The sequence below is a fragment of the Eleginops maclovinus genome, chromosome 17 (assembly GCF_036324505.1).
Source record: "Eleginops maclovinus isolate JMC-PN-2008 ecotype Puerto Natales chromosome 17, JC_Emac_rtc_rv5, whole genome shotgun sequence".
NCBI classification, from domain to species: Eukaryota; Metazoa; Chordata; class Actinopteri; order Perciformes; family Eleginopidae; genus Eleginops; species Eleginops maclovinus.
This window is the reverse complement of record NC_086365.1, coordinates 6,949,807-6,969,070: the sequence shown is the minus strand read 5'-3', so window position 1 is coordinate 6,969,070 and position 19,264 is coordinate 6,949,807. Positions and strand designations below refer to the sequence as shown.

The 19,264-nt window shown below is 42.0% G+C and overlaps 1 protein-coding gene across 1 annotated transcript in view; it reads right to left on the bottom strand.

Moving 5' to 3' along the window:
- pawr (PRKC, apoptosis, WT1, regulator) overlaps positions 1 to 19,264 on the bottom strand; it is a 50,389-nt gene that overhangs the window by 19,174 nt on the left and 11,951 nt on the right. The window lies entirely within an intron of this gene.

The following is a 19,264-nucleotide window of genomic DNA, read 5'->3' as shown; positions in this document are numbered from 1 at the left end:
GCCAGGGTCTCCTCTTAATCCTCTTAGGACATGATCACATTCACTGCCAGGACCCCTGAGGAGCTGCAGCTCAAACACTAGATGGACTCTCTGGTCGGACAACAGGAAATCGGCCTGTTCCTGGACCTTTCACCTCTTGGGGACAGTCCGAGGGGATTTCTGACCAGAGGAATGTCCCTTGACAAACACAATGAAAGACATATACAAACATACACAGAGCAAACAGCCATTGGACAGACAAGTGGGGAGTTAGCTTTCATTATTTAGGCACAGATTGTGCACATTCCCTGGGAAAAGGTCCAACTTTTCATCCTGTAATCTTAGCTTTATCATGAATTATGTGCACAGCCTCGGCTTACTATTTGCATTACTTTACAGTGAACTGTGCGGCGGAGTGAGCGGGTTCATGTGTCGGGAGCCCTGAAGATTCATTGCGTAAACAGAGATCAGCATTAGGATGGATGGTTGGATCGTGACGAGAGACAGAGATCGGCGCCATGCTCCCAGAGGGTTGCAATGCAAACCAGTCTTTCCTGTTTCAGGCTGCAGGGCGAACAAAGGGTGCCTGCTCAAAAGAGCCTTTAGTGGTAAAAATAGCCTTACAAGGTTAACAAGGAATGCAGTCATTTGCAAGGCCTTTCCTGCCAAACGGTTTATCAGCTGCCCTTGGGGGAAACGCCAGCCCCTTTTCTTTTGGACTCAAGAGTCCAGCGTTCTCCTCCTGAAGAACTCACCAGCTCTCTCCATCTCTAACATGCACAGGGGTGGGAACAGGCACTGCAATAACTGCCACCTTTTTATGTCAGATATACTATTACTCCCATAGTATGTGGGGTTCTTGCAATAACTGCACTTTGAACTTGTACTCATAATATCTGGGAAATAAAGCGCAGAGGTTGTTGGAGATGAAAAACTAAAATTAAATAGAAGTTTGTCTCCGTCAACACAGAGAATCGCACAGTGACTAACCCCTCCGCTACGCACAAACTTGCCTGAATACAGAGTTGGGAATCCCAAAGTTTATGTTGGATAGACATGCAGCCTGTTTTGCCATCTAGTATTCCAAATTGCTTTGCATTTCTTCAACTCCCCCCCCCCAGAAAAAGGGAAAGAGGGATCTGAGTGCAACCATATAAGGGATGTTTTTGCCCCTGAATTCATATAAATGGGTCTGTGGATTTTTATGGCAGATTTCTTACTTTGGAGCATGAAAACAAGCAGGGAAGGTGTGGAGGGATGCTTAGACTTGAAATGTGTTAGTGATTTGTTCACAATTTATCCAAACAAAGGGACTAAAAGTAATAGTTACTAAAAATGTGATTATTTTTAGCATAAATAGTGTCATAAATAGTGTCAGAGATACAAAGCATTGTTAGTGGTGGCAGTTTTGGCCTTTCTAACAGATCCTTCTCCTAAAGTTTGTAAATGAAAGCACACTTGGTACTGAGCACTCTGTATGATCAAATTAAATTACATTATGTTATGCAGTAGTACTTTCTGATTAACAATATACAAAACGCTTCAATATTTCTTAATAGCATGTTTATTAATCTTATAATCTATGATTTAACTGCCCCACCAATGACCAATAGTTAAGGTAATCAATGTAAAATATAACCTAAAGTTGATACACGTAACTGGAACAGCAAAGGGTCTTGTTATAAAGATACATGCCAAGTCAAAGTGATTAAAAAGATGAGCGTGAGCAGCCAGCTTTCTGTCTCTGCTTCCTGTTTACAGCAGGAAGAGCCAGCGCCTCACAACAGTGTTTACTTTAGAGAAACAAGTGAAACGCATATCCTGGTCTGCACTTAACTCCAGAGCCACGTCCGTCTCTGCACATGAAGAATTAAAGAAAGTACATCTGGAGCTTCACGCTCTCTTTGGAGTGTGTGTTGTGGTTGGAAACTCACTCTTAGGGAGGAGAATGATCATTCATCTTTTATAATGCTCTGCTGCTGGCTGAACTTATCTGAAAGCATCTGATTCTTGGTCTGCAGAACAGCAGGCAGTGTGCTTTGAGTCCTTCTCGGACAGTTGCATCTCAAGTGACTGTAAAGGAGATGCTGTGGTTAACTTGAGTCAGCTGAGTACATTGTGTGGCAGCAGACCTGAAGCAATACACAATATAACAAAGGTTCTAGATGATGGGCTGTCAAAGGCTCATGTCAACTAAATGTACACTTAGACAGGGCAGGATGTGGGGGACATATCATTTTGAAAAATGACAGGTTAAATAGAGTACGTAATATAATAGCATAATATACATTTATATTTGTGTTTATATGTTTAAACACAATCGTTGACACGTGGTAATGTTTAGAAACGACTTCAGAAGCTGTAACGACACATTAGGGGAAATTATAGCAACACTGGCATCCATGGCAACCAGTGCAACTACCCGAGTATAACATTTCTGTCTTGAGTTTGTAAAAAAAAAGTAAGTTTCAGCCACTTTTTAGAATTGAATTTGATTTAAATATGATTTCTAAAAATCCACATGAATGAATGGCAGTGTTTCATTTAGATTGTTTTCTTTTTTGCAATTTAGTCACTAATAGTTGAAATGCATGACTAAAAATGGTTTCTCTTAAACATATTATCATTGTTAAATATTAAAAAATACCCTAACTTATTAGAGCTTGACAATAGGATCTAGTAAGAGTCTGTAAGTTAAACTAGTTAAAAGTATTTTTTATTTGGATTATTATTTAATGAAGCCTAGTTCAGATTCAATACAAACATCCCTCCTGTCTCCCTGCCAGTGCCCTGTCCACTTAGTCCTCAGATTTATCTCCAAACAACCAAAGGGCACCTCCACCCGAGGCCCCCCTCATGCAGCCGGACTAATGACTGGTGTGTATTAATCACCTGTCACTGGTCACAGCACAGTGACTTCATTAGGATGATCCATGAGAGAAGAGCAGTCTGATGTCCACCGTGTTCAGCCAGGGCCGCCAGTCAGCGAGTCACCGGTACAGACAGGCAGCATCAGGTATGGCACAGATCAAAGTGCGGACGCCCCCCCCCCCCAAGCTGCTGCTGATTAATGTCACACTACAGACTGCCAAGGTCAGTGTCAGGGCGAGGAGGGCCCCGTCAACTGAGCAGGAGTGAGACATCATATGACAGCCTCAGAAAGTGTGACTGGACCGCCACTGATCTGAGGCCAAGTTATTACATTTCATACTGTAAGGACGAAGCACAAGATGTTTCATCTGCTGTTTACTTCATACAAAAAAGAAGATATCTTTTTGTTAACATATCATTAAGATGTTACTGGTTTAGTTTTAGCAAAAGGTTTAGAAGTGGAAGGTTATGCCTGGCACATTTGATCGATATCTAATCAAAGCTTAGAGCTGAACATTGCTACAGATTGCACATTGTGACTTTTCCATTCAAGATTTATCCTCCTGATAGTCGGGTTGCACTTTTTTTAATTTGACATGCCCTTTCATTTGATTATGGTCCAGAATTGCACAACAGGGTCTTTTTTTTTTGAGAGGGTTGTTTGGGGACAGAGTCGAGTCAAACAGAGTACAAGCCATTCTCAAAAGGATCAGAGCTTGTGTTGGCCACAGAGATGCGGGTTGCGTTCTCTAAAATCTATGTGTTTATCAAGTGCAGGCCTCACAGCTTTTTTAGCTTTGAACTTGAAGTCTTCTTGACCCTCTTATGACTCCAGCTGAGACTATAATATTTTAATCAGCACTTAGCCAGACCTCAAAATGAGTTCACTTTACACCGGGGGAGCCGTTAAAAAAACAGGCTTTTGACAAACAAACAACAGGGGTGGAGCTGCGATTGCTGACCCTGAGATAGCCGCATCAGCATTCCTCTGGATGTGTCAGACATGTCCGAGGCCTGGGGGCAGAACTCAGGACTCAGCAGGGCCCGGCCCAGACCTTTGACTGTCTGAGAAAAGTTTTGATACATGTGTGGGAAACAGCCGTCCAAACACTTTAGGTTTGCCAAACATGTTCTCCCGGTCTGTAACCTCCTCAGTAGGTTGGAACGATCAGCACTTTGAAGGGGCTCATAAAGAGGGGTGTTGTGCAGGGTTGAGAGGACATGCAGCACTGGGGGGTTCACTCTGTATAAATGGGACTTAACACTCCAACACCGCAGACTTCCACAGAAAACCACACGGCCCCCACTCTGCTCAGAGACGTTGGCCTTGGCAAGAAGTCCAACTCTAGAGCTGACAAAATAAGAAGGAAACCATATCACGGTACTTTTGGCTAAATACTTTGATAACTATATTGGAACAATATTGTTGGGTTGACCATTGATGCTGATAAATGAAATATTGTTTCAACGCCTTCAAAAAGCTTTCTTCAGGAGGGCTATTCAACATGGATGACGCAGAGTGAAGTCTATTACAGGTCAGGGGAAGACCTTATATAATGTTAGCCAGCTTTACACAGGCTTACTAAAGCCCAAACTGTGCCTCTGACCCTCAGAAGAACATAATAGTCTTGTGACTGCAACCCCTCTGCATGCACAAACTGATCGGCTTTTATAGTAGTGGTAGTTAAGCAAGCACAGTAGGAGCTCTATAGCTGAGTGTTATCCAGTAAATCAGTATCGATGACAGCGGCATTTTTCCTGCCAACCTCAGGTGCAAACATCATTATCAATTCAAAGCAGGATCCAGCCCTCGATGAGTTCCTAAGTGCTTATTGAAGGAAGTGAAATCGAGAGGCAGGTGAAATGAAAAGTTGCACTTAAGCGACACTTAATGAACCAAACAGCAAAATGAAGGGTTACATGACAGGAAGTGTAACATTTTAAAACATAGCTAATGGAAGACATTTACTGATTATGGTTAATGCCATGAAATCATTCAGGATCATGGGTAATTGTGTAATTACATGGTTAGGAGGCTTTGAATCCCTGATAAATATTTAGCAAGTGGTTGAATTTATGCATAACAGATTGGTTTTACATAACTGCGAAGAAAATGTCAAATCTGTTTTGCTTTTTTAAACGACTTAAGATGCCGTCTCAAGACGCAAACGATCAGCTCCACACCTGCAGTAACTAGGGGTATTAAACAATGTTTTCTAGTGGTTCATGCATGTTATTCTTAGTCATGCATCCATGACACCTAACTGAGGTATGGAGTCAAACAAATTGCTTCCAGGTCCTAAAACCTGAAGAATGCCTGTTTCTGTATTCTGTTTCTTTCAGGTATCAACAGTTTTATCCCAGGAAATTGAGGGCAGGCTTAGTTCTCCAGTTTTGTTGTGCTGTACAGTAGGTATCTATTTATTTTCTGTGTTTACTCAGGCCGTATAAACATTGCTAAATTGGATTTTGAATGCAGCAGATGCAGCTTGGAGTTTTTATGCTGCAAAGTAGTGGATATAAATCTATGGCTGCCTGGAAAGCATTCGTACACTAAGCCAAAACCTTTAAAAAACACCATTCTGTAAGGGTTATGAATCCTATATTAGGGGTATATTTAGGAAGAAAATGTATAGCTTAAGAGGTTGAAGTTTATACAATGGTTAGGGACTCTGAAATGCCCTTACTGAGACTCATCCTCTTAATTCTTGACATTAAGTAATAACTGCTTTCTTCCTCAACCGGGACAAGAGCTTTGGGCCATCTTGAGAGAGGGAATATAGTTTTTACATCTGTGTGTCCCGACCGCAGATCTGCAACTCAAGCCAGATTGAAAAAGGGGAGGGGCAGGCTGTGGGTGACTGCTGCTAGAGCGTTTATGCCGCCTACCTCTCCTGAGTCCTGCTTCCCGGTAATGAATCCTGTTCCTGCAAACCAGCAGTAATAACTGGTCGCCTGCTGTGTGCCATACGGAGGCCGCGAGGGGGAAGTGGTCCTGTGTTTTGTCTAACCCCTAATCTCGTGTTCTCCCCGGTGCTGGAATGCCCACTTCTTCTTCCTTCCTGTCCACATGTTTTTGGGAGGAAATCACCAGTCCGAACAAAGTCCTGCACAAATGAAGACTCCCAACACTTGTACTTTTCTAGCAGAACAAATCAATGATGTACCCCAAGTTTTTTTTATCTAAACAATATTACAACATGGTATCCTGGTGCTCTATGTCTAAAAGGCACCTCTCAATCTCCTGGCATACCTTTACTGCAGGCTATCTCAAAGTATTCATGCAATGTTCACTGACTAGCTATTTTTCCCAGCTTTCTCAGCATCTCAAGGTTTAGATCAGCATTAATAATAAAATAAAAACCCACTAGTAATAAGGACAATTTAAACCGACAAGCAAAATGAGGTTGTGATATCTTGAAATCCAAACCATGAGCCAGAGTAATTAATTGATATCATGTATGTGCGCCACCTGTAGAGCACGTCCTCTACGGTCCGGCTGTATGCATGTTCGCACTTGTTTCACAGATGGATAGGGAGGAGATATTGTACCTCAGAGTTAATAACTGCTTATCACATTTTATCAGCAGACTACAATGTGAACCCTGACCCGGAGCCTCTATTTCTTCACAAACGTCCTCCTTGGAATGTCTGGTATCTCGTCACGTGAACAGCCGATCCTTGCCGTGGCTCACAGAACACTGGACCGTATTGGATAGTTTTGGTATTCCAGAGCATTCTTCTACTTTACCCAGAAAGCCTCTTTAATGTGTTGGCCCTGGTCTACCTTGCAACCTGGCATGGACTGAGCTTGTCCATTTGTCAGAGGAGAAACAAGCCGAGAGTTTGGAGAGAGAAGTATTGTGAAAGCAGACCCTCACAAAGAGAGATGTCTTTAGGCGTTGTTGAGCTCTGACACTCGAGTAGCAGACATCTGTCCTGCTTCTCTGTCGATTGGGTTTATCTAATGAGTACAAGAGCTAAGTGCCAGTCAGTGCTTGCTGCCGTTTTGCTATCCCATCATGTGTTTTTTGGCTGCTGATGCTGGGTTTTCTTGGCCGAGGCCTTGCGCTCATTCATGGCTCAAACAACTCTGGGACTATTCAGGTTTCATAGACCTATCAAAAGAACCACAGCCATGCTGGGCAGGAGTACAGCCAGGTCCACAGCATCCAGGAAGCTATGAAAGTGGCAGCAGTAACAACAGTGCAAATGGCTTTCACACATTGTCGAGTTGTTATATAATAATACTGCCAAGCATCCTCCAAAATGTAGAAAGTTACCTTTGTTTCGAGAAATAACACACCTAATCTGATACTGCTGCTCTAAGCTGGCAATAACGCAACACTTATCAAAGGTTTGCACAATCCCTGTATCAAACAAAGTGCTTTATATAAATAGATTTCTCTATAAACAAGAGAATAACCTTCAAAAATGAACCAAAACAAAAGTTTGGCTTTGGGTAGCATAACCTAAAGAAGAAGCACAGAACACTCAAGAACAAATGGTTTTATTTGTTTTTAAGAAAACAAATAGAAATCAATGCTGTGTGGAATAATAGAGAGTCTGCACAGCACAAAGACTATCTCTGAGACGGCCTGCACCTGCTGAGTGAATGATTATAAAGACAGATGCTGAGAGAACATGAAGTGGTTCGTCAGCCTCGCCCTCAGTCGTGCGTGTGCGTGTGTGTGTGTGTGTGTGTGCGTGTGTGTGTGCGTGCGTGCAGCTGGAGAGCAGTAGCAGCCTGAGGGCAGTGCTTAACCATCTCGTTTCCGCGAACCAACACCTGAACGACACACCTGGCAATGAACGGTTTGCGGTTGTGTCACTTCTCTTGGCAAACGCAGATGCTGCCATTATGCAGTTTCAAAGGAGAGATATCAAAAATGATCCTTGAAAACACAGGTGTGGGTGGGGCGCATTTGCAGGTTGCTCATGTCAAAGTATGTTGTTAATGCCAAACTGATCTTTGATGGTCTTGTTCTATATTCACTTTGTTGATTTTTCAGTCTAATTCATTGCTCTTTTTATAAAAGCTATGGTCCCTTGAACAATGGTTTGACCCAGTTTTCTTTAGCTATGATGATTTGTTCGTAGAAAGTCTGCTTAAATGATCAGAGACCCGTTTCAAATGAAGAACAGCACATAATTGAACTATCTATATGCAGTTATTCTCCAATAAGAAGGCCGTGGGTCTGTTTTATAACCTGAATCTATTCACCTCTGCTACCTGCTCAAAGGCTTAATGTGAGTCTAATGCCACTTTTAGGGGCAATGCCAAACAGAATCAACCCAGAATTAACCTTTTAAACTGAACCAATTAGGCAGTTTAATGGACAATTACATCCGCCAAAGGATTTTAGTGCCTGAGACTTTTTACTTTTGCTTTTAGAACCATGGCAGAAATACTTTTCAAGCTTGTTTGTGTTCTTGTTACGTCCAAGCCTGGTATAAAAGCATACTTTGAGATACAGGACACGTCTGGCACCAATTTAAAACAAATTGCTGGTAAAAACATTCCTATGGAAGGTACATACTCGAGTCAGAAGGGAATGTTATCTCTTTCAAAACAGAGCCCAGACAAATTTAGCATTCAATCAAATACCAACCCCAAAAGATCTGTGGCCTGCTCAAGATGCCCGAGAGATTAGGTGTTTTGGTTTGCTCAGAGCCTCGATCCATTCATTGGAGAAGAATGGCTTCCTGATGATATGCTCATGAGAATGTTGCGTCGGGCATTTTGTAGAGGAATTTCTAAGCTCAAATCCCAGCCTAATTAAGGATACAGTATCTTGTAGAAGCAACATAAATACCTCTGGCAAGCAGCTGACCCTGCAGCTTTAGAGCTGGTCACAATTCAATTATTTTAGACGTCCTGTTTGGCCAGGGCTGTTTGAGTGAAATTAAAATAAAGCAATGGGATTAGGCTGGAAATAAATTGTCTTCTTTGTCTTGTGTGAAAAACAAACATCTAAAATAGTGTCCCTTTATAGCCACAGTATAGACCGTTTTATAGCTGTAATTACTTTTACAGGGGAATGCCACAAATATACAGTAAGGTGCTGTTTGTAGACACAAAGAGTAAAACTAGTCTATAAATGTATAAATTCAGACTAACTAAAAACATCTGGTATACAACTGTGAGGTCCTCCTGCACCACAACAACTGCATCCATCTGTTCGAGTTTACAGTGTACTCTCTGTTATTTGCTTATAGATCTGTTATAGTGGGAGGAAATACACTGTTTAGCCCGATCAATCACTGGACACGACAATTCCTTGGATTAGTTGAGATAAACGTCACTATAATTGTACAGTACGAGTAAACACAACTCGGTCTAACAGTTCCATGTTGTAGTTCAAAAAGATGTTTGCACGCTCAGATCCATGCTCCTTTAACTACACAGGAGAGTACAGATGTTAAGCTATGTCCTAATCTTATCAGGATGGCAATTAATTTTCTAGGAAAAAGGGGTCTGTAATCGTAACGGTATTGCTACTGGCACTGATCACAACACTTGGTTTTTTATATTGAAAATAGCAATGTTATCAACAGAATTAAGGCGATCATTTCCAGCTTGGTCTGAATATGGCCTTCATTCTGCAGGTGTAGGATATGTGCCTACATATGGAATCCAAAATGTGCCTTAAACCCACGCCAAACTCAACATTTGCTAGATACTAAACCACTTAAAAGATTGATGCCACATTTTAAGTGCCTCTTAATATCAGGTCTTTAGCTCCCATTTGTGCCTCATATTGCATGACAACCTGCAAGGCTGAACTCATGTGCGGAATTCACATTGGAGCCCGGTTATAGCCCATAGGAATTGCTCCTCCAAACAAACGACAGACTGAGCACCATCTACCTACCGCACAGCGCAGCAGGAGAGGGGCCTCTGAGACTACTGTGATTGACACGTCCTTAGAAAGAAAAACAATGAGTGGAAAACACAGGGAATAGTTCTATTTAAAGCCAACGTCGTCTCCCAGCCCGCAATACCGTTTCCCTTTTTCATTTCTATTCATGAAGCCTCCTGTTGAGGAAAAGGGCCATTTCAGGTGCATGCAATTGAAGCTGGATGATGGACACATCAAACTTTACAATCAAAATAAAAGAAGGGAATGACACCCTCAGAGTTCCTTTTTGTACTGATTGGTATGAATGGTAAGATAAGATGTTAATTGTGTGCTTCTTTCAGCCGAACACATGTGTTGAGCCTGCAAGCCAGGCAATCGCGTCACTTCAACAACACATTCCCAACCCATTTGGTACCATTTAAGACCATAAGTATGCATTTCTTATCCTGTCGTCACTTTGTTAACCAAGACAATTACAGAGTGTCCACAAGGGCTGGACTAATTTACTCTGGTTGTAAAAGTGACGTGTCAACATGAGCTAGAGGCAGGAGGCGTGTGGATTTCCATCCAAAAAATGGAACGATACAGCTTGCCTAAAGAGATGTGATGCTTCAAAAAATGTGCAAACCTTTTCCACAACAAAACAGTACATAAGCAGGATGTAAAAAGGGAAATAAAGTCAAATGAAGCCTAATATGGAGGTGTATAACAGGAACATAATCCACTTTAAAGGTACTTGTGTGAGGCCAAATGTCCCCAGAGAGTTGTTTTTTTGTTGTGCACATAGCTGTAGTTTTGCCTCGGTTTTACTCAGAATTTAATTGACTTTTTCTACAACAATCTAGCTCAACTGGGTCTATTTCTTTATAACTTCCCTCAGGCTTATGGTTTTCATGGAAAAGATCAGAGTTCAGAACTCAGACAAGAACCAGATAACTTGGGTTTATCACTAAGGGGAGTTTCAGAATGGAGAATAATAATGTGCAGGATATAAGCTACAAAAAGGACATGAAAATCAAGGCAGAGTTTTGAGCCAAAGCAGTGACGGTGCGTGTGATTGAGAGTCTCTACTTCTGGTGGAAGGATAATCAGTCAGCACTGAGCGGCGAGCCAGGTTCCAATATCAGAGGAATTTCAATGGACTGCTCGTTTATCCCCAGAGCCACGGCAGTGGGACGCTCATCAAGTTTCTGTGGGTTTGCTTTGGCATGTTACACCACACACTCTCCAGAGTCTGTTCTTCTTGCCAGCAGAGATGAGTAGCAGACACTTAGGAAAATAAAAGTTTTTCCCCCCTCAGTGCTGCTGCCGAACATGAAGATGACATCTGGTGGAACGATAAATCTTGTGTGGCCACCGACCACTCGAGCCAAACTGGACATTCCCATTGCAGATGTTCCAGTTACTAGTGAAATATAAAGTCAAGAGAGATACTATAGTGTTGACTTTCCACTCAGAGCAATGCATGGCGTGAGATTAATATGACAAGACAGGCTGCTTGTCCCTGAAGAGAACCAGTGTTCAATAAGGGAGGAGATATTACCCGAGGCCTCACAATAAACACTCAGACAGCAGAGTCATTTCAATGGCAGGTACAGTCTTATCTTACTTCTGTGGACACCAATCAAAACACGGGACAAGAAATGCAGCAGAGACGAGAATGAATTATTTTTCTTGTGCACTGGTGGGCTCTCTCTGCATGCCGTACCCTGAGGACAAACTAAGGGATGTTTTGCAGAGATTGGCATTTAACCAAGTCAAGACATAAGCACAAAAGAAACATGTTCACTCGTCTTCTGGGTTTTGATGCCTGTTGTTGGTTAGAGAAGATAAAAAGCAGATATAGTGGCCCTGCGGGGGTGCATACTGTATGGCTTGAACTCCAGGAAAATCTCAGTCTCAATTTCAATAATCTTACTAGTCTTATCTGATGTTCTTCCTTCTCGTTTGCATTATATTTAGCGGATATTGTCATTCGGTTTCTAAATACTGTCATTTCCCTTGTTTTATTCTGTGAACTCTGTATTCGTTGAATGTCTGTCCATCGTCCTGAGCCCTTTTATCTGTTACTTTAAGCATACGTTATGGTTGTGCGGAAGGAAAAATGACTGAATTCAAAAGGTGACTTTGGAAAGCTTCTGCTTCTGTGAAAAGTTCCTGGTTTTGCCTCACCACTGCCGAAAATCATTGTTTGACTATAGTATGCAAAGTGACGTCCTTGAGTGAATTCAAATATTGTTGACTCAAACCTGCTCGGAATTCCTATGAAGTCATACATTGGGACACAGCAAAAGCTTCCTGCCCAAAATAAACACAGCATTACTGGATCCTCTTCAACAATGAGTGGGGGGATTTGATAAGGATGGGGAAGCCTACAGTGTGTGTGTGTGTGTGTGTGTGTGTGTGTGTGTGTGTGTGTGTGTGTGTGTGTGTGTGTGTGTGTGTGTGTGTGTGTGTGTGTGTGTGTGTGTGTGTGTACACCCTATGATTATGTTATGTAATTTCCACTTGAGGTAACAATGGTCCGCCTCTTACTGCTGCACGCCTGCGGCCCCTTCTCTCTCTCTCCTCACCGATTACATCCTTCCCGGCATTAATGGGGTCAAATCGGGCGCTTATCTTTTTGGGGCAGGGGTCTGTTTTTTTCAAGCAGGCTGACTTTGCAAAAAGCACTCCTTCCTCTACTCTCAAGGGCAAGAACTTGCTGAGGAAAACTTCAAGCTACCATCTGCTCTCCTCAAGGCAAACTGTCAGGTACAATCTACACTGCATTTCCCAACCATAAACTCAGCTAAATGGATTTCCCTGCGGACAAAAGTCGAATGTCGACTGTAAAATCAAAACAACCCTCGAGTTTTGCTAAGGTCGACTGCCAATCCCAACATGTTTGGTAAAAAAACACAAAGGAAGCAACAAGTTTTGGAAAGAAACTTGCACACGGACACAATTTTCAAATGAATTGCCTCCTCTGGAAGACTGAACTGGTTCAGCAGGTTCTGAGAAAGTGACGTGAGAATATCTTCACATTAGGCAACGCTCCAAACACAGTCAACACTGATGGGAAATTCCAGAATCACATTTAGGTCAACTTTAGTAATTAATATTCCCTTTTGAAGGCTTCATAAAGGCTTGTTGTCACATATCTTAACTTTAACATTTAAAAACTGTAGCCAGTGATTAGTATTTCTCACAGAAATTGTCATGAGTAATAAATGGATCAAATTGATAACCAAATACAGAACAGGTGACTATAGAGTCAAGGTAGAAGCTATTATATAAAGTCATGCAAAGTCAATTGTGGCGTTAAATAAAACCATAGCATCATTTTTATTTCTTCATACGCTTCCTGTCTTTTTGACTGTTTTACTGGGGACTAACTGCAGGTCAAACCCAGCAGAGAACATTTGGATTTGGGCTACCCAAAGCTTTACTATTCTCCATCAAATTAAATTGTCTTTGGAGCCTTCCTCGGAAACGTTTGCTGGGTAACATTTGGTTTTGTTTCCGCAATATGCTTTAACGAGTCTTGCTCTCCCCACAGTTTATGAGTTAGTGTTCTGTATTACATAAAAACACTCTGTGGACAGCTTCATGTATTTATAGATGCTGTAAATCCCTGACGCTATAACTTTTAGTTACCACAAAGCACCAATCAGCAGCAAATAAAAAGTGGTCCACAGTTACCTGACACTGTCACGGCTGCAATATAATACTTGTTGGTAGTTGAGGAGGACAGGGAACTGGACCCGGGGCAGTGTGGCAGAGAGGGAGAGTGGCTGTCAGTTTGCTTTGACATTGGAACAATCTGGGTTGTTTGGTATTTTTACAAGTGTTGTCTGATAAATATGAACCATTGAAGGAGCAAACCAAGAGAAAGGCGAAGAAGAAGTGGCACTTTGAAGACGACAATAATTGGTTGTTTGTACATGACTCATTGAGTTGTTGGCTTTCATACAATAGCTGTTATAGAAGCACTTTAATGATGAGGATTGGCCAAAGAGCGTTTCAGTTTACATTGTGTACATGAGCCATCCTCTCACTTCTAGTTGAAGATACTCATTTCAGGCACAGAATAAATCCATAAGATATATAATGCAGATAATCCAGCAGGGGTTTTAATAGCGGATAAACCTCCTACGCCAGAGGAATTTATTACATTGCTATGCTCTACAATATAAGGCTTACTGTATGAGGCTTAGGGAAGAGGCCCAATGGCCCTACCTCACACAGCAGGGGCCAGGTATTTAATGAATGATTGTTTTAAGGGTTATTAAACTACATTGATAATGAGATTCAATGCATCAGTGTTCAGCTCTGCAGGCGACCGATTGATGGAACTAACAGGAGCAGCAAATCACTGTCAGAAAAACATTTCTGACATTTTACATGTTGGGAAAAGTAGATTCAAACAGTCCAATCAGTCACAATCAGGTCCTGATGAATGAGAAAATAACTCAGTTATTTAATCAGAAACAATTGTCCAATTATCTTGTATTATCACACAATGCTGATTTTATTCAATAGCAGTGTGCATTTTGAATAGATTCTTGGATTTAATTTCAACTATTGTCAGTGGGGGTACTGTCACAATGTCACTCTGGAAATGACAGCAGTTCCCAAATCAACTGCCTTCAATTCTGGCAGAAAGGCAGCACTTCAGTTTGCAGACGGAAAATAGATTCAATACTGAACTTTTTTTGTGCAGCAAAACTCTCAGATACTTAAACAACTTGTTGGAAAATCAAGTAATATTTACGTATTGGTGATGGGACTTAATATGTGAAATTCATCGGTGGATGACTCGCTTCTTCATGAACAAAATATGCAAAACAAAACAAATATAATTAACTTACTGCATAAGAGCCATACGTCAATTTGATGTCTGTGCCTTCAGCAAGAAATTCAGAAACTTCCCAGTGCCTCGAAGCTTTGCTGTCTGCGTTTCGGCCGTCAATCATTCATTTGCAAATGGAAACAAATCTGAAAAACACACTAGAGGGAAATAACATAAGCCTAATGAAGAATTTGCTTTGCTTGCCTTCAGGCCAAACTATCAAACCATGTGCACTTCAAGATTTATTTTTGAAAGAAAGCAACTGGATACAACAATATATCATTTCACCAGAGCAGAAATATAGTTATTCTGCAGGAAAGTACAGCACACCATGTTCTAGGAAACAATACGCCTCATGCTTCAGCTCAGAGTAAATCTCTCTGCTATGCAAAGTATGCAGCTCCTGTGCAGACGATCGTTACAGTTTCTAACAGTTTAATGTCTTATTAAATACTTTTAGGTATACACCAAGGACGTACAAAACACCTGGCTTCTGTCTGGAGAAACAACAAGTCATAACTAATGCTTTATTAAGCTCATATCTGCAGGTGTTTGACAAAATTTGGGACAGGTGAGGAGTTCTGGAAGCTGAGAGAGAGTAGAGAGAAGTGAATGTGCGCTTTTGTTCTCTTTGGGACAGCACGGCCTGGATTACTGAATGTGTCATAACATTCCCATCATAGCAAGAAAAGAAGGCACGATCGGGAAGAATGGGGCGATCCCTTCTTCCTGGAAGGCCCAGACAAAGAAAGTGTCCCACTTCTGTATCTGCTTTCTATCTTTTTATCCCCATATCTCGTACGAAAAGAAAGAAATGGTGGAAACTTGTGCTTTCCAAATGGAGACAAAAGGCAATGTGGCTGGCAAGGGCAGGGCAGCACAGTAGCGTGATTAGTGCATTCTTCACCACTCCACCCACCCGGTGCACCAGCACACACACAGTCAGCGGAGCAGCTCAGAGCAACAATAACATTTACTTCTGCATTCCCTTCTAGTTCCCTATGAAGGGCTGATTCGACGCATCGCTGCATCCCTGTTTTTACATACAAAAAAGGGAGAAGATGTGGATATATTATCACTGCCTGCCCTCCATCTGCATCCAAGCACAAGTTTTTAGTTTAAAATCAAAAAGTGGTGGGGCTGTCAGATTAGAAAAGCCACTCTTTTCACCGAGAGCTATTTGTGCCTCCTGTAACCCGGATAAGGCAACACAAAGAGGATATAAATGAAAAATGTATGATGACTACATATATCAGCCCGCAATAACAACATAAAGCTGTGATGACAGTCGCAGGAGGCCACTAGTCTTTTAAATAAAGCTTTGTGCATGCTACATTTGCTTGTCAACGTCCTCCTGTGAGGAGCATATCAGGGATCATCTGCACTGCCCGAGGCTAGACAGCCTGCATCGTTGCTGTATTTGCTGTTCAATCGTAGCAGGTAGATTTAAAACATGCTCATCCCGCTGCTCCCTATTCTTAAGCCTAGCCCACAGAGAGGATCACCCCAGACATTTGCAATCAACTCTGTGGGGCTTTCAGAAGCAGCCTGAAGCTCTAAAGTGAGGGAGCAGAGAGGCAGTGTGAACTCTCTCTCCTGAGCAGAGATCTGTTTGTTATTCATGAGAACGCTGGCTCTGCTCGTGAGACTCTGGGAAAATTATACTGGACAAATGAGCTGCTTTTCCTCGGCCGCTGGACAGAAATGGCGGCCTTCAATCCAAGGTCTGTGTCTTATCTTGCTCAGCAGAGTAAAGAGAAGAAGAAAAAAGAGGATTGTATTCGGTGACTATGTGAGAAGAGGAGGGAGAGAGGGAGAAATGAGAGAAAGCAAGAGATTGAGTGGGGTAATTAGTTCAGTATTTCGATAATGGATATGTTTGGAAGAAGCTCAAACGCTCATCAGGGCATGGGGGGGGGGCTCGTAGGGAGGAAGAGAAAGGGGTGAAGACAAAGCGTACAAAGCAAAAGAATGTGCATTCAGGCATTTCCTCAGGCCAAACTCAAGCCCATTGAGCACAATCCTTGTTATGCAAAAACTATTTGGAGAGAAATATATTCCCTGTATCTCTACGGAACTCCCGGTTATGATGTTGAAAAGTTACTGCCATGTTCACCCAAAATAAGTTTCTCAAGTGAAAAAATGTAAAGGCAATGCCTCCTGAGAGACGAGATTCAGTTACACCTGCAACATAATTTATAAGTACAGGCAGCTGATAGCACCCTCCTAATTATTCAGGGCTAAAGCTCTTTATCTGGCCTTTGAAGCATCACGAGTGCAGTTTTAAGCTTCAAGTGAGAGACACAGAGAGAGACGCAGAGCTTTGCATGCAAATGAGGAAGTTGGCTGGAAAATACGGCCAGATTCATTGAAAGCACCTCGCTCACATACAGCTCACAGCAGGTCCGAACAGACCCTTGTCAAAATAAGACAAGACAACATCCCTGAAAATAATAATCCAGACTTTAAATCCCACAGCATGTGACTTCCAAATGTGTCTTGTCTAAGAAATCCAAAATGATCAAACTGATTAACAATTGGCAGAGGTGCGTCATTGCGGCTGCTGTGCAAGGACTCATGCATAGCTGTTGCATTATGCAAGTGATCCCGGGCGCAAACCGATCCACAATACAATTTCCCAACATGCACAATCGTGATGGCAGGTGTTCAGATGATGCACAACAACCTCCTCCTCTATACGTGCACAGAAAGACAACATGCATACTCCCCGTAAAGAACACTTATGGAGGGAGGAGAGACTTCAAAGTGGAGGGTGGACACTTTCTCACCAACGACAGGCCTCCCATTAACTCTGAGTGAGTGGGAGGAGGGTGGAGGAGCGATAAGGATGGCTGAGGAGCTGAATGATGTGACAACGCAAAGGCGAGTCATTACCTCTCCTGGAGTTTCAGTGGGAAGTCAACAGCCACTGAAACACCCAGAAGCATTCTCTTTTCTCCCGGACGAATGGTGAGCATACTGTAGAAAGTCTTGAGCACATGACAGGCTGCATGTTATTGGCTGCTGCTTCAGGCTGTACCAGCATAATAATCACACTAATGTTCCTGGATGTACCACAGGTCCCTGAGGAGCCGCACTTCTAGGCATTGACATCTGCCTAAGGTTTAGACTTCCTGTTTAAAAATGATCCTTTTCAACTTCAAAAGCAATACAACTGATATATTAAAACACGTGAGAATATTTGGACAGTTATTCTCTCCATTGTATTCTCTTTTAATCCGTGGCAGTATTTTCTTTGCCGTGTTCATCTATGAGCCTTAACTGCTCTAACTTTACCAAGGTGTATTTAACTTAAAACCTACACAAAAAGCCAAATAAATCATGGATTTGCTTTAACGTGGATCGGTGTGTACTGATTTGAGGATTATGCCTCTTCCTCAAAGGCCTATCTGTATACTGACTGTACTTAGTGGCCTTTTTAACGATTTGTATATCATCATTATGTCAAGCAGATGAAAAGGATGCCGTCTGTGAGCGTCTTTAGAATGTGGAGGGCACCTTGCCGAGTAACAAAACCCTCCTATATAAAGTCGGAAGTATAATCGGAAACCGTTGAAGCATGTTTTGCATTCCAGCAGGAGAGAGGCTGGACTATTGTGTACAGAAGCCATTGTGTCTGTCCGCCGGCAGACACCGAACCAGACCGTGAGTCATACTAAGCACTGTCTGAACTCGCCCACCACAGCAAACAGCATGGGCTGGGAAAGGTTACAGCCTGTTTGAATCAGCTCTAAATCCTGGGTATACTTTTACAGCTCCTTTGACAGCAGACAAGCATGAGATATGACACAAGTACATGAGCTAGGAAATGAGAAACTGGTTAACAGCAGAGAAGCATGCAGTATGTACATAGTGTTTCAAGCCCGTTCTACTCTGAGAAAAAAGCGCTGCAAATAAGAAATTCTATTTGACTCGTCACTGCGGGTACAGCACACGGCTGCTCTCCTGTAAGCTGCCTCAGATTTTAAGGTTGGATATATTGTTAGAGTGTGACAACCCTCTCTTCTGGAGGAAGACAGGATTGTTATCTACATCAAAAGTAACCAGCAATAGAGTTGTATTTTATAGACTACTTCCACAATGGATCACCTAAGATAAAAGTAACAGGCAAATGGAAATGATGAGGAGCAATAGCTAAAAATGACAGCATTCTCATGATTAATAATGATGTGATGTACAAGAAGCAGAATATGTTATTTAGGGCTTAATATAATGTATAAAACAGTGAACTGGAAGACTGCTCATTTTCAAAATCATTGCAGTTTTCCAAATGAAATCCTTTCATACAGAAATACTTTTGTGAACTCAAAAAGACTCATCCCAACCAACTCTTATCTTTAGAGGTCAAAGCTTTCCTAAAAACCTTACTTCCCATGCAGCCCTTGCTGCCATTCACTACCAGTACGACCAAATCAAATTATGATTGGTTACTGAAAAGGAACCATATCCACGTTAATACCTCAAACTAACTATTTGGAGTTTGTTGGCAGCAGGCCATGGCATCATGGGAGTAGCACTAATGTTAGCTTACAGCCTTACTACAGGACTTTATAGAGAACTCTGCTCAATTTTGTGGCCACCAATAGGTCATTTCCTTTTTTGCAGAGCCATTTTAAAGCTATATTGAGTTACCTGAGGCACAATAATCGCATAATGAAGAGACAGAATAGACCCAATCTGCAGGGCCTCAAATGGC